The sequence below is a fragment of the Hippopotamus amphibius genome, chromosome 9 (assembly GCF_030028045.1).
Source record: "Hippopotamus amphibius kiboko isolate mHipAmp2 chromosome 9, mHipAmp2.hap2, whole genome shotgun sequence".
In the NCBI taxonomy this organism is placed as follows: domain Eukaryota; kingdom Metazoa; phylum Chordata; class Mammalia; order Artiodactyla; family Hippopotamidae; genus Hippopotamus; species Hippopotamus amphibius.
In genome coordinates, this window is record NC_080194.1 from 32,220,217 (window position 1) to 32,236,930 (window position 16,714).

General features: G+C 49.6%; 1 protein-coding gene across 3 annotated transcripts in view; it reads right to left on the minus strand.

The window, feature by feature from the left end:
* The window catches only part of MICAL2 (microtubule associated monooxygenase, calponin and LIM domain containing 2), a 231,070-nt gene that overhangs the window by 178,861 nt on the left and 35,495 nt on the right, over positions 1–16,714 (minus strand). The window lies entirely within an intron of this gene.

Below are 16,714 nucleotides of genomic sequence, written 5' to 3' on the forward strand. Positions count from 1 at the left end.
AGGGTGCAGAGAGGTAAAAATACATTTCCTTTAAGATACGACCATACTAAACATAACACTTAATGCTAACCATATATGATCTATGGGAGAGGTATAATCATACCTTCTAACCTGGCGATGCTGCCTTGCTGGCAATCTCTCTCCCCAACACTCCACTGCCCTGGCTGGCTGAAAAGAACTCCGGGTTGCCACAGATATACCCTGGCTGATGTCAACATTACCTGGTCAGTCTTGCTATGAGCCAGATGGTTCTGGAAGTAGTAACTAGCAAAAGGAAAACAAACAAAACCCAGAAAGGCACACTAGATTTCTTGGTGCCATAAATGTTAATGTAACCTACTCACATGACACGAGTGCACAGCCCCCAAAAAGCAAAGCCCATGCCTCCCCAGATTTCAGGACCACCATCCCACCTATCCTTAGACATCACACTTTTAAATCTCCCTCCATCAGTTACCAGAAGGCAGGTATGCAGACAATAAATGGCAACTTCTCAAAATTTCTCTCCGTTCCTAGTATCTGCTGGAAGACAGCAGCCACCTCAGTCAGACATACACAAAGACAGAGAGGCACGTGGGTCTCCTCCTGACGCCCAAAAGGAGTCTGTGCTCTGTAAGGCCAAGCTGGGAGCCATGTGGAACAAGCGCTCAGGCTGAAGGAAGGAAAAATGCAATGGAGTTTCATTCACATCACAAAAATAGCTTGCCTGGGTTTTGGCCATCGTCCTTTCTTCTCTGCACCACTTTAACCTCAGGCATCTTCTTAGGAAAGTCATTTAAGTTTCAAAGGAACAAAAATAAATTAGAGCTGGTTTTCCAAAGCACTAGCTATTTTTCCAGACTCCAAAGCCGGTGCAAGGAGACAAGTGTGAAGGAGCTGGGGCTGGCCCAGCGAGGGGGTCTGTAAACGTGAGAATAGAGCATATCAAGCTCCCCCAGACAAAGGCCTGGCAGGAGGAGGTCAGCAAACAGAGACGAAGCCCTCGGGCTGGGCAGCTTCCCAGTCTCCAGACCGAAACGCCATTGTGGTGCATTTGGATTGTGGGCTGGCTTTATAAAACTGAAAGCAGAGAATGGTGTTTATCTTCTCACTTAATCCTTTACTCATTCATTCAGCAATAACTACTGGTGCCTTAGCAAGGGCCACGCATCACCCTAGATGCTGGGGATACAGAGACAGGGCCTAGTGAGGAAGGCAGGCCTGTAAATAGTTGATTACAAGACAACAGGCCAGCGCTTGTGCAAATGAACACAGCACATGGAAGCCCAGAGAAGGTGTTCAGCAGAGCCTGGAGGAGTCCAGAGGAGTTACGAGAGGGAAATGCCAAAACACTGCCATGTTTAGAGCGAGGTGGATTTCACTACAAGACCGGGGAGTGGACCATACAAAAAGGCCTGAGTCCGGAAAGAGCCAGCACAGCTGCAGAATGACAGCAAGTTCAAGGTGTTGGGAGTTCAGGACTCATGACAAGGTGTGGGGGGGGTGTCTGGGGCAGACCACGGAGGAGGCCTGGCTTCTCCAGAGGGCTGAGGGGGGCAGGAGACAGAGCAGCGGGGTGCAACAAGCCTTTGGGAAGATGAGATGGCAGGGGCGGACTGAAGGCGGAGGCAGCTGGGGGGCTGCCCAGCACGACAAGGAAAGAAGCTGGGAGAGCAGAGGAAAGAAAAGTACATACATGTATGTCATGGGGCAACCTGGCTGGGCACCACATGAGAGGGGCCCCCTGCTGGGGGCAGTCGAGCTCTCCAGACACCCAGATACGGATAGGTGAGGCAGCACAGGATACACTATAGGACCTCTCCCTCCGGTCTCTCTGCCCAAGAGCTTCCAACGCTCCTGGCACCAGGCTCGGCTGAAAGGAGGATAGTACATTCCCTGATGCAGGCCCAGCCAAGCTCCCCTCTGCAGCCAGGCCTCCATCTTCTGGTCCCTTCAACTCAACAAATTCAACCAACTTGGGGGAAAGGTGTCTCCGTGCTCTGCCTGGCACCAAAAGACGTGGATTCCCTCACAGAGGATTAGTCGGCTCCTTTAACGTCTGCAGTGCTCACGTTGGCATTACTCACATAAACTTTGCCTCCTCCTGTGTCTCAGCTTTCCCCATGTGCAGGACTCACCACCCAGAGAGCATAAACAGAGAACAAGACTCGTTTGCTTTTCAGAGCATTTTAACATCCTCAGTCTTTATCTATCTTTGGAACCACGTCTAAGCCCAGGATTGAACAAAGGCTGCAGTAGCTGATTGACAACTGCAAAGCCACTTGAGTTCCACCGGAATCCCGCAGTCCTTTCTGAGGATGGGCAGGTGGTGCAGAAAAAACCACAGGCTTTGGGGCTCTTGAAGCCCATGTCCAAAGCTCAGGTTGGCCCCTCACTGCCCACCTGGCCTCATACAAGCCATGTAACTAAGCTCTGATCCTCAGCTGCATGTCTTGTGTGAGAGCTTGCGGAGTTGCTGTGGAGGGTGAGATACGTGAGTGATGGCAGAGCCTGGCCCTAGGAACACTGAATAGATATGGAGATGCATGCCGAAGCCATCACCTGGGGTGGATTTCAATCTGGGGAACACACTAGTTTGAAAAAGGGTTTTGTACATCAATTCTCCAAGTCGCCAACTCCTCCTTGTCTAAAATGATGAACTGCTTCGAGTTATCAAGCCAGACCCGACTTCCAGAGAATAATTTATAAACTGGAAGAAACTGCCTCCTCCCAACCCCAGCTGCCTCCCCTCCAACTCCAAAAGAAAAATGAACAACTTAATTTTAGGGCTCCAAGGAAAAGAGCCAAAGTGGTGCTGCGGGCCCTGGGTGGGCGTGAGAGCTCCAGGAACTAGCTCTTATCTGGAGTGAGATATGGGAAGGTGGAGGGAGATGGCTGGACAGGAGAAGATAAGCCCAGCCTGGGACTGTGCCTCCACAGCCTGTGCCAGGCTCGGCCCTGCCTCCCTGCATCTAGAGGGTCTAGTCTCAACCTTTAAAACCGACTTAAATCAGAGACCTTAGAAATGACTCTGACGCCCACACAGAGTAGGTTTCCTCACAGAAGAGCACCTGGACATTTGGAGTCTGGCAAACCTGGGTGTGAGTCTGATCTCACTCACTCGCTAGCCATGTGACCCTCGGCTTTTTATCTAGTCTGTCTTAGCCTGTTTTCTCATCTGCTCAGTGGGGATACCAATCCTTGAGTCACAGGGTGGTAAGGAATAAATTCAATCATGTGTGTAATGTATTTAGCACCTGGTGACTCCATGATGACCAGCACTCATCACTATTTGTCGAACGGCTCAAATGTCATCAGACCAGAAGGAAGAGAAGGAACATAACTGATGACCACTGGTACTAGCTTCCCAGTCAAGCAATTATACATACTTTACAATTAGAGGCCACTGGTTTCAAATCCACCTCCTAACTGTGTAGCCTCTGACAACTCACTCCACTTCTGAGTTTTAAGTTCCCCATATGAAAAGTGGGGAACCTCATACGAGGAAATCTGGGTGATGAACTGAAAGCATCCATGGTACAAGGTTGTTTTGTGAATGAACTAGAAAGGCTGACTTAGAAGGACTTCGTGAGGCTGAAGCTGAGCTTCCAGAAACTGGAGTGTGTATTTTGCTGGATACCCCTCTCTTTCCCCAAAAGAAGAAGATCAAGGATCAGTTAAATCAGAGGATCCTGTGTAATAGCTCTCTTTAGCCTGTCTTGTCAACCACCACCCAGCTGCTGCCTTTTTGGAGTTTGATATGAAATATAAATAAAACCAGCTACTCAGAAATATGAAAGGTTTCTGCATTTTCTGGGAAGAAACAAGACGTGACGCTTTCGTTTCTAAGAATAGCCTTGAAGCAATTTGGTCTTTGCCAACTGGAGTCCCTTATTTGTGGTTCTGCCTATGTGACCTGATGAGTCACAAAGTAATTCCCTTTCTCTGCCTCTGGCTGTTATAAATTAGAACTCAGGGCCTCAGCTTCCAGCACTGGTCATGTGCTCTCGGCCTATGACATCTGGGAGACAAGTTCAAGGTTTATGCAAAGGCCCTGAGTAGCTCTCAAAATGAGAGATGAGCCTCCTGGCCCAAGAGTTATCAATGTACCCACATGTGGGACTCCCATACCTCTGCCTTTCCTGGGCCTCATCTCCTGCCAAACAGCATCAAAGAGTGTGACCAGGCAGTGTATAAAAGATGGAGCTCTATAAAAACTGAAGGAGTGCTGGGAGGGACACTGGGCAGAACCTTCCCTCACAGCAGCATAAGGAAAGTATAGCCCTCAACCCCACCCTCAAGGCTGTTTCAAGTTAAATGCAATCTAAAAACCAAACCCCCTCGTCATTTCCACTGCCAAGCCCCCCATTCAAACTCACCATCTCCCAGGTTAACTGCCCCAAGGGGCCATGGGGCAGGGTCCAGTTTCCTTAGCAGTAAAATGGAGGTCTTTACCCCTATGCACCCGCAGGGTGGTTGGAAAGACTACAAACCCCCAGCTCTGCACCTCTCACACAGAAGACCCTTAGGCATGGCTACTTGGATCCAACATCTGAGATGAGGCAGGAAGCAGCCAGGGGCCAAGGCAGGGGGAAATGCCTCCCATGCTGTCTCTCTACAGAGCCCAGCACGAGCAGAACACCTGGTTTACAGGCGATGTCTGCAGGCATCGTCTTCTCACCTGGCCCAGGGAGGCCTGGCTTTCCATCTACCAGGGCATGTGACTCCAACTTGAATCTAAAGTGGCCACTCCCACAGTCGGGAGGGACTGACAGGGCCCTCTGTAATCTTCTTTCAGACAGGGGTCCCCAACCTTCGGTCACCTCCCCGCGTGGAGCACGCACAGCTTCCTGGGGCAGCCTGCCCCACCCTCGCCTCCTCTGGCTGGAAGAGCGCTTCAGTGAGCTGATTCCTCTTAGTGGTTCTCCAGGGAGATCAATGCTGTCTCTCCAATGGCTTCTCCGCACTCCTGGTTTTAGCCCTTGAGCTCACCCACAGGAAATCAAAGCCTTTTCCATGCAGGCTGAAGTCACACATGCAGTCTTCTTACACACGCCATCTGGAGCCCCTACTTGGAAAGGCTAATGAAAACGCACCCCGGAGACGTACTGTGAAAGGCCACCCCAGCGCCCAGCCTGCAGCAGGGCCTAGACACTGCCCTCTGTCTACCCTGGCCCAGGGTGGGGAGCTCAGGAGAGAGACTCCAGGCCCACTGCAGGCCCTGGCCTTCAGTGCTGCTCCTCCTCTGAGAGTCCAAGGCCATGTGGTCCTGCCCTTCCCCCTCAGCCCTCTCCTCGCTCTTTTTCAATAGTGAGTTGACTCCACTGCTCTGGCTTGAAATGACCTCACACATTCCCACCTCCTCACCTCAGTCCATTTCCTCGTGGAATCACTCACAGTAACAGATCCCAGGTTGACCTGCAATCGACACCCCCACCCCTACCCCATGAGTCAGAGACCACATGCGGACCAGTCACAGTGCCAGGAAGGAGGCCAACATCCCCAGGGGCCCACGGCAGCTAGGCTCTTTCACCTGCATCATCCTATGGAGTCCTCACAAGAAGTCTGTGGGGTGGGGTGATTCTCTCTCTCTCTGTTTCTACTCTGTAAGAAGCAAGGACTGTGGGGGGCTGGGGAGGGAGTGTAATTTCAGAACGTGCTCATTTACTTTTCTGTAATACAAGTATAAATCTGCCATGTGCAGTTGCTATACGCATGTGCACGTGTTTATGTACATGTATGCATACAGATGTGTGAACGTATGTACAGGTGGGTGTAAATGTATTGCATATATCCATGTATATATGCATGTATACATGCATGTGTGTACACCAACACAGACACATTTTTTCATTTTTCCATAATGGTTTCTGACCAGTGCTCCACATCTCTGCTTGTACTGCTAAGCGTGTCTTCAAGAACCTTCTAGGAGAAGCAGAGCCTTTGAGGCGGGCAGAACCTGGGCCTGGGCGTGAGGAGACTGGGCCTCATCAGAGCAGTGACCACCTCACTGCTCAGCTGCTCCCAGGGTGCCAGACACTGTCCCAGATCCTTTACATCCATGATCTCATTTAACCATCCTTATGTGACAGAGAGAAGGCAGATTCAGAGGGTCAAGTAACCCCCCCCCCCCACATGCCAAGGGACCAAGTGGACATGCTATAAAATAAGCCTAGTTCCATCTCACTTCAAAATCCATGCTCTTAATCACTAACTGATATGAGCCATGTAGACGGAAGTAATATGACCTGCTTTTTCTGAAGCCGCTGTGTAAATTAAATAGGTTAAGTTCTGTAGTCCCTGAAGTTCTTTCAGGCTCCGAGAGCCTGCAAATGTCAACAGTGGGGTGTGGCTTCATAAGTTATGGTGCAACCAAACAACAAAGTCTTAGGCAGCCCTTTAAAAATAATATTTATAAAGACATTTAATCCTTCAGGAAAATGCTTATGCCCAAAATCAGGGTGAAAGGAGTGGGATGCAAATTCAAGTACTCGATATGATTCTAACTCCGTAGAGTAACATCTGGAGGAGAAGGGAAACAAGCCAAACGTGAACAGTGGTCACGTGTGTGTGATGGTATTTCAGATGATATATGTTTAGCTTTATATTTTTCTGTATTTTCCAGGTTTTCTATTGGAAGCACACACAGCTTTTATAACTCCCTCCTATATACGCATTCCAGGTCCCAGAGCCCTTTCTCCCTGACTAGACTATCTCGGTCTCGTGTTATCTTCTCTTCCGCAGGCCTGTAGGGCTCCAGCCACACTAGCAGTGCCATTCTTCTCCAGAAAAGAAAGGGCCATCCTGTAAGAAGCCCTGACACTGCTGATTTAATGAACTGACGTACGTCCCGACAGGTGAGGGATGAGGTCCCCACGGCTGCATTCCTCCCACACCTGTGCTTGCTGGTCCACAGACCTCCAAGTCCAGTGAGGCAGGCTCCTTTCCAAAGAGCCATGCTGGGGAAGGGGGACGATAGTACCTCTGACATCATCTCAGCTATGCCCACAGACCCCTTGCCAGTCAACCCCATAAGAAAGACACCTGCCCGCCTGGTTATAGGCCAGGAGCTGACAAAATAACACACCTCTCAGCCCTCACACTAAGCCCATCTCACCAACAAAAACTCAGCAGGCTATTCCGCATATGCCTTGAAACACCTTCCTCACACACTGGCTGCCTGGGAGTACTGTGAACTTCAAATTCCAGTTTCCAGGATGCCAGCCTATCTCAAAACTAATGCTGGGAGGTAGCTAGAATAAGCAAATTCACAGAGACAGAAAGTAGAAGAGTGGTTACCAGGAGCTGGAGGAGGATGGAAATGAGAGTTATTGTTTACTGGGTACAGATTTTCAATTTGGGATGATGAAAAAGTTCTGGAGATAGATGGTGGTGATGGCTGCACACCAATGTGAATATACTTAATGCTATTGAATTCTAACATTTAAAAATAGTCAGAATGGCAAATTTTGTCATGTATATCTTCCCACAATAAAAAAATAAAATAAAACGCATTAAAAAAAAAAACTATCGCCACCTTACAGGAGGAGCTGTCCAAGCCCAGAGTACCTAATTAACAATGAAGCTAATTGTCTAAAATACTTTTGAGTTAAAATGTAATAAAATAAATAGTGAAAGAATCCTGCTGTTTTTTATTTGGCTCAATGGTATAATTTCTCGTTTGTTTTTGTAAGTCATCTGGGTTTCTCTCAGTCTTCCTTCCAAATCTCATCAGACTCCAGGAAGCCTTTGGAAGCTCAGCCCTGCCAAATTCCAAATTTTCCTCTCTTATTCTGCCTTCCCCAGGCCGCGGCCACCACCAGTGCCACCCCTCCCCCACTCAGCACCTGTAAAATCTGCTTCAACATCACAGGGGAGGTTGGGTAGGGGCTCCCGGGTCTTAGCTGCAGGGCCTACCATCCCTTGCCTGGGGAGAACACTCCTGTGTTCTGACAGTACCTGGACAGTGCAGCCAGTAGACTGTAGTTCCTTGAAAGCAGGGAACATTCTTCCCTGCAGTGTACAGATTCCCTAAAAACTCCCCAAGGGCAGGTCCAGATCAGCCCAGATCTGCTGGATGTGCCATCGGGCTCCAATGAGAGGAAACGATGGCCATGTAATTAGAGGAGACTTCTGTCTCTCAAAAGCAGAGCTTCGCATATTTTGCACTGACATATCAATTTCAGGGACACTGGGTGTGAATCTTTTTCATGTTAGGAGAATCCTGCCTCAAGGCAAAGGAGCTTGCCCGTTTGAAAAAACTATCGTAGACCATACTTACTGTTCTCAGGCAGAGCACGTGGAGGTGAACAAATCCTCACCCCACTAACTCCTAGATTTCTTCGAGGCTCTTCTCTAGACACTCTCCACCTCCCTAACCCCAACCCCTTTCCAAAGTGGGTTGGATCCCTCCCAGTATCTGTACTTAACCTCAGGTACAGTAAGTCCTGTGCTGAAATTAATTTTATACTTCCCTGCTCCCAGTTCGTAACACAAGGCCCTCTCTATACAATATGTGCTAAACGAATGAATGAACGTTCAAACCTTGGGAACATTATAATTATTGACATTTAATAAGCATCTATGAAGTCTTGAGCAATATGGTAAAAGCTTTCCATATATTAAAGAAGTTAATCATTGTAACAAACCAAGGCATCATTAGATACTATTATTATCCTCATTTTTCAAAAAATTAGAAAAGTTAGCAACTTGGCAAGCTCACATGGCCAGAAGTAATGAACATGTGACCTGACGTCCTATAGCCAGAGTTGAGAGCCCACATGTGTAACCACCATTCCATACTGCTCCCAAAGTGGATGGAGGGATCCAAGCACTGCCTCGCACACCACATCAGGGACATGGTCTCTGGTCTAGACCCTTTGGTTCATGGCACTCCCCTTCTTTCATCAAACTCCAAAATGCCAAGATCTACCATAAGGAGATCTCGATGCAATATCGGATAACCACGGTGAATACCCCATAAAAAGTCAGCCGAGGGGTGACTTTCTAGCAGGGCAGGTATGGCAGGGGCAGGCCAGCTGATCACCAGACTCCTTGCTCCTTCCTCCTGGGCCCTTCCTTGCAGCTGTGTGAGCCCATGTGACCCGTTCCAGGTAATGGAATTGGAGCATAAGTGACGTAGGCAACTTCTAGGACCAACTCATGAGACCCTCCTAAGGCGATCCTCCAGGCTCTTTCCCCTTCTGCCAGAGCGTAGCAGCCTTGGGAACCACGTGTGCAAGATGGCAAGGCCATGAGAAGGAAGGAGCTGGGCCCCCAGATGCCCACTTGGAGGAAAGCCCTCTGTGACCAGGAACATCTGCACTTCACATACGTGAGAAATAAACCTGAAGTATGTGAAGAATCAAGGGTTTATCTGTTAGGCAGAAAATCTCAACTAATCCAGTAGGTAAACCACAGCGCGGTGAGTGTATCAAACTTGGCCTGTGTCAGAAAGCATCCCCTCCTAGTATCTTCCTTACTAGGTTGATCACATGGGAATTAACCTCCCTCTTGCTAGCCCTGTTATAGGCCGACTTCCAAACAACCAGTCCTGGCATTTTCTATCTTCCCTTCCATTACGATCTCTATATCCTGGAAAAGTTGCTTGACCCCCAAAAATATGCCTGACTGCCCCTCATTTAAGCACCTCCCCCCCCCCCTGCCACACACATATACCCTATGGTGAAAATCCACATCCCTTCCCTATCATAAGACAAGAGAATGGGACGGATAGGCTAGTCATTTCCTGGGTTTCAATAACCCCCTGAGCCCTCAGGTCCTGAGTTCCTGGAAGCCCCATGTGGTGTGGTAGAAAGAATGTGGACTTCTGAGTCCCCCAGCACTCCCTTGAGCAAGTCACAAACAACACAGAGTCCCTGTGAGAATCAGATGAAGGTGCCTCTCACGGGCACGCTAAGGATGTGCTTATCCAGTGTCGCTGCAGCCTGCTGCCCTGGGGATAACACCCACCACCCCGAGGTAGCCCAGGCCAAACCATGGCAGAAATTGGGGCGTTTTCACATAGATGGTAAGGGTGATCATCTCCCCTTGATCTGCGTTAAGCTGAGATGGGACAATTAAAGCATATTTTCCACCAAGTCTTTGCCCAGCACGCCCTTAAAGTCACTCCCCAGGTGAGTCTTTGTGTCTGGATGGCTGAGCTCAGGCCTCAGGGACTGGAACCCTAATAATTAGTCTGAAGGACAGAGAAGGATGCTGGGGAGGAGGCGTAAAAGTCATGGAAAAGTGAACTTGAAAAGGATTTCTTAACAGCGCCTGCTTGCTCTACACACACAGAACCCAGCATGGACAGCAGAGCAGTCCCTACCCCAGAAGCTCACAGCCCAGCCGTGTCTCATGGAGTCCATCTTCCAAAGGCCCCCCATTTTGAAGAACTGTGCCGAGCTCTTCAAAAAACTTCAAAAAAAACAAAAAACAAAAAAAAGGAGTCATTGCCTAACAAAAGTTTTTCTTGTTGTTCTTTTTCTGATGTATGAATTTATCAGCGTGAAGTCAATCTCAGAAACGTGCACAAATTCAACCACGGTTAGATTTATATTTGCTCTCCTTCCTTTCACAGCCTAGGTTCCCAGTAGACGAGCCTAGCTGGCAGTGTCCACTTCCTCACCTCCACTCACCCTCCAACCTACCACAGTCTCATTCCCTCTACCATATATTCCACACCTCAGACATCATGCCTAAGGCCACTACCAACTCTGACAAACTGTCATTTATCAGACCTTCTCTTGCCCATGGTCTCCTCTACCCTCAGTCTGTGCAGACGCATCTCTCTGAATGCCCCTGAAATTTCCCGAGATTCTGATCTTCACACTCCTCTCGTTTTCAAGGACCCCAGCACTCCCACAGATCAACCAATATCTATATCCCGATGACCCATCGGGCCATCCCTCCGTTGTGAATCTCCCTGCTGTTTTCCAGGCCTGCATTCAACTACACACTTCCCGACTGTCTTACAGAGACCTCACATGCGGTCGGTCAATTTATCTTCTGCCCTCACCTCCCCTGCCTCCCCAACCTAAGTGAATGGCACCATCTGTACCCAGACTCTCACGCCAAACCCTTGGAGTCACCTTTTCTGCCCCCTTTCCCTCGTCTCGAGGAGCCAGCCAGGCCCCAAGCACCACCTCAATAGCCCCAACCACTGCCTCCCATCCATCCTCTGCACTCACCTGAACTCTCAAAATCTCCTCATAAATGCCCTTCAGGCTTGCTCCCTCCAATCCTCCAGCCTCTCTCGCGAGCTGCTGCCAGATAGATCTTTCCACCAGAAATTCACATGTGGTCAGGTTCTGTTTCAAATCCTTCAGCAGCTCCCTGACCACCCTTTCAGGGGGAAAGCCAAACATCTTAGCACAGCAAGACAAAAACCACCTTCATGATTCACCCCTTCGTGACTCGCTCTCCAGCCTGCTTCCTCACCACATCCACGAGTCCAGACCTACTGAGCCTTCTGCATCTGCAGCTCCCTGACAAACTGAACTCTGCCAGCCCTCCCTCCGTGGGCCTTTGCTTATGCTGGTCCCTCCGCCTGGAAGGCCCATCCAGACTCCGTTCCCTTGGTGAAAACCCAGTCCGCCTTAGGACTGAAACATCAAAGGCAGCAGAGTGTCAGGGTCCCAGCGTGGACTCTGGAGTCAGGTAGACTTATTCTAAATCTGACCCACCACCTACTAGGTGTGTGAGCCTAGATGAGTCACCTAACTTCTTTGAACCTCAGTTTCCTTTTCCATAAAATGGAGATAATAACAGTCCTGACCCCACTGGGTGACATGAGGATGAAACTTAGTGACGCCAGGCTAGGCAGTATCCTTGGCTGCACTGTTCTTTGAAGTCTTACCTTGGCCTCCCCACACCCCTTTTCCCACGCTGTATTCTGTGGAGGTTCCAGTGATGGTTGCATACAGAACTACTGCACGGACTACTTTCGTGTCTGCCTACCTCACTGGACCATGAGCTCTCTGATGCCAAAGGCTGCACACCCAGGGCCTGGCACCTGTGCCTCTGGCAATGGTAGACGCTCAATAACCACTGCTTGTTGGTAAAATCCAATCAAGAGCAGCCACAAAATTTAGGCTATGTGGTGGTGTGGATTGTGACCGCCCTTTTTCTCTAACCACCACCAGAATTACCACGGGAGCCTCCTAACTAGTCTCCACTTCCCATCTTCCCCTTCCCACCTTGCCAGCACCACCCCACCGTGTTCATAAAGCCCTCAGGACTCCCTACACCCCACTGTATAAGTCCCAACTCCCCTGATGGGCTCATCAGCTCCCTCCATGCAGCCCCCATTTCCTTGTTAGGCTCAGTTCCCAAAGGTCTTAGGGCTCCCCTGTGGCTGCATCAGACAGACTAGCCTATTTAGTGTTCCACGTCCAGTCTCTGCCTTTCTCCTCCCACCCACTCAAATCTTGCCCATCCTCTGAAGCAAAGTCAGGCCCCATAGTACTCATTGAACACCTACTATGTGCTGTCACCACAGTCCACTCAAGGAATCAATTTTAAATAACAATTATAGGTAAGAGCTGCAGTAGAGGTGGGTACCAAGATGTGTGGACACGGCGATGGAAGATGGAGTGACCCATAGCCTGGAGACAGGCTCACAGAAGAAGTGGTCCCAGAGCTGGATCCTGAGGGATGAGACGGAGTTTTCAGGCACAAAGGCTTCCCTGTATTGTACTGATCTTTCTTTCCCATGCACCCTCCTAACTCTCAGAGACTGGTGAAAACCCAGTCCACCTTAGGGCTGAAACATCAAAGGTAGCAGAGTGTCGGGGTCCCAGTGTGGCCAGAGGTCACCAAACCTGGTTCTACATCACAAGATTCACCAGGAAGTATCCAAAAACACAGCCTCCTGGGCCCACTCCCACAGAATCTCTGCAGCCTGAGGTCTACGGGGGAAAACTGCGAGGTACTCTGGATACCAGGATAACAAGCTCTGTCTCCCCAGCTTCTGCAAAACTACTGTCTAGTAATTTCTAGAGATAGACAGTTATAACACAGGGGTCATATGGGACGCAGACCTGGCCATTTGGCCCTTAATTTAGCCTTGAACCCAACATAGTTTTGTGCATTATGCTGGTCTGGACAATTAATGTATAAACTTCTTAAGGAAAAGGCCAGTGTCTTTTGTTTCTTTTCTATTTCCCAGAGTATTCAGCTCAGTTCTAAGTATGCAGTTGGCACACAACCAATATTTAATCAAATAATTCAACTTTTTGTATTATGTGACTTTGGACTAATTCACCCATTAACGAATTGTCTACTGATTTTTATCTTTGTAATGTTGGTGCCCGTGTGGTATCTGCTTCTAGTAGGTAATTAGCACATGTTGGTTGAATAAATATTTACCAGTAAAAATTTATTTCGGGAGGAATGGAACAGCTCACACTGTACCACCTTTAGAGTTCACTTATAGGACTTCCAACATTTTTCATTTGCATTATAGACCTTTAATTTCAGGATTCATTTCCTGATATGCACTTACACACGCTTCGTTGTTTATACTGTCATTAATGTTATGAGCAATGTATACGGATGGATCTCCATGGATCTCACGGCCAGCTGACCTCCGTGCAGGTGTGCCTGGGGCAGGGGAAGGGGAGATGCTTGCCTGTTTCCTCCATCGAGGTGTCCGCCCAGCCGGCAGTTCAGCGGGCCACGCCCGTCACCCCAGTCTCCACACGAGGGCCCATAAACTGCATTCAGCCTTTACGAGCAGGTGTGTGCACCTGCATGGGCAGGTGAGCCCTGCCTGAGTCAGGAAAGCCTAACGGGCTGTTCAAAACCTACTGACACAGTCAACACCCTTGGGAAGCCGGAATCTATGATATAAATGTGAAAAGCCCTGTTCTGCAGAGAAGCAGTCTGACAAAACGGGGATGCCCAGCTGGAGGCTCTGCTGGCCCGCGCGGGGGTGGGCTGGGCGAGCTGGGGCGGCCAGCAGGAGGGCCTCTAGACTGCTTCCCCCGGGCCGCATTCCCGTGCGTCGTTGCCGTCACTGTTCTTTGTTTCTGTGTTGTGCTTGTTGTGAGCCTTGAAAATAGGACTCACAGTCTTGAGTGGGGGAGTTTCTGGGTGTGGATCAAAGCTCTTCTGGCCCTCCCTCCAGACCCAGCCCAGGAGACAGGAGATTCTGTAATTCCCTTTGTGCCCAGAACCAAAGGGACCTTTCCCAGAGTGGGTGCTGGATCGTGGACAGCACTCGGGCAGCTCAGCCTGGGAGCTGTTCAGTCCTTTTTGCTTCTGCTGGAAAGGAGGAGGGTTTACTTGCTGGTGATATATTTGTTCCTACACGCATCCCACAAATACCGATTACCTTGTGCCAGGCAATGCGCTAAATGAACACAGCTTAACGGTTCTCAGATGCAGCCTCTGGGGAGTGAGCAGGCCAGAGACTGACAGGGTGAGACAGCCCTGAGTAATGCTGTCTTCCCTTCACCGGACCCACCCAAGGGGCTCTGTGCTCATGTCAAATGTGCCATTACCGGGGGGGGCGGTTCAGACGTCTGAGCAGACGGGAGCCAGGAAGACAGTTTGGGCCACGTTCTTATTGTGCAGAGGAACTGAAGTCTCCTATGAACTATTTTCACAAAAGCTCTTTAAACCATTCACGGTTTCAGACAGCAAATGCAGAAAGGCCTCTCTGATAAGACAGGGCAGAACCAGTCCCTAAAATACACTCAACCACTGACCCCACTTCTGAGGAGACGATTAGCTTGACAGGTTGTGCTTTGTTGTTGGAAACGGCCGTGAGGCTGATGTGGAGGGTGGTATGAGCCTGTGGGAGGGCGCTGCAGAGCTCTGAAGGGAGGGGAGCCCGGCTCTCCAGGTGACACTCAAAGGCCATGTTCCTGTGAGCTCAGAGATGCTGGGACAAGCACTCCAGGACCAGCAACCGCCTTGGCCATTCCTCACTCCGTGAGTCAGAAAGTGCTGCCCTGCCCTGACCCGCACCCCAGCAGGTAGCAGGCCCAGGGAGGACCACAGAAGCTATGACAGAGCCGGCGAATTTTCTGTCACGGTGCGGGAGACAGTCTCCCGCCATCCCGATGGAATAAACGTGGGTTGGCTGAATGAAGATGCGGGACTCTTCTCTTGGCGTTTGGGCTTATGTTCTCAAAAACACATTCACTAAAGCAGCCACTATCCCAGAAAGGATTTTCTCTTTCCTTATGAAGAAACGAAACCCAAGGGGCCACAGAAGATGGACTGTGATATGAGACCAGGAAGACTTGGACTCCAGATCGCTCTCCAGGTGTTTGCTCCCCTTCCCTCCACGAAGGCTATGTCAGGCTCAAGGTTCTGCTTCCAGAATGGATCTCCTGGGGCAGACCTCAGCAGGGAGTTCATCAGAGAGGAGAGAGGCACGAGTTCCTGGAGGGCTCTCTCTTCCCCACGACCCCTCCCACTCTAAAGGGTTGGGATTTTTAAAAGATTCTGGCTCACCCTCATGGCAAATGAGCCATTTCCTAGCTACTTTCGCCTTGTAAATATTGTCCTTAAAAACAGCAATAGCTTTTCGTTGATCTTTAAGTAGCCTCTCGCCCCACACCCCCAGCTCCTACAGAATTATTGTGTGGCTTTGTCTGGAATGCAAAACAGTCCCTGGAGAGACAGTCTGCACATGAACTCACAAGGGTGTTTGCTATCAGCTTATTTGGCAAGAGGAATCTGAGACATTTTAAATATGAACTGTCAGCATGGCCGGTCCCACCCCGATGCCTCAGCCCCACCAATAAACACCTCCACTGGTGCGTGAGACACAAAACGTAGAAGATGGACACAATCTCCGAACACCAGCCCCACACACATGTCTACAGGGAAAGGTACAATTCTTCAGACGCCTGGTGAATTCATATCTGGAGAAGCTTTGCTGGTCTCAACTGATGTTTCTTTCAACAACTCTCACATAATTAGCAAGTGTTTTACAAAGCCCTTAACGGTCTGGTTCTAAACCCCTCCTCCCCCAGCTTATCTCCCAACTGAAAGTTCCACTCCTTCTATGTCAGCTGAGAAGAAAACATGCTCATGACTCCTCCTCACTTCCAAGTACCGCATCAAGCCTTCATACCCCCACACGGTTCACTTGGAAAACTCTCCGCCTCCTTCTCTGCCTGGCAATCTCTTATTCATCCCTCAATACCCAAGTCCCAGAGCACACGCTTGGTGCCACTTTCCCTGTACATGGCTCTCTTCTCAATGCTTTCAGAGCACTTGGTATGTGACTTATTAAGACACAGTTTAGAATGGTGACTGCGACTCTATACATATCTATCCTGCCACGAGGTCAGGCCATGAACTCCTGGGAATAAAGGGACCAGGTTTTACTCACCTTTGCATCCCCATGACCAAGCCCCGAGCCTGCCACTCAGAAGTCCCATCATAAATGCTTGATGCCTCAATCGATGCCTGGCCCACTTGGCCCAGCTCTCCCTTCTCCATGCAAAGAGAGGCTGTGTGAGATGTGGAGCGAGAAAAGGCTTTAAAACCAGACTCCCACATCTGATCCTTGGCCCCTCTGGGATGTGGGCAAGTTATTTAACCTGTATCTGCCTGTTTTCGCCCCAATACAACAAATAGCCTTGCTCACCTCTTAGCAGGCCACGGGGAGGAAAAACAAGGTAATATACGTCAACACAGGTGCCTGTTCACTGGAAAGAGCTCATGATTCATTTCCTTGAGCTCAGCAGGAAATGCTGAGCCAATTGGAGTC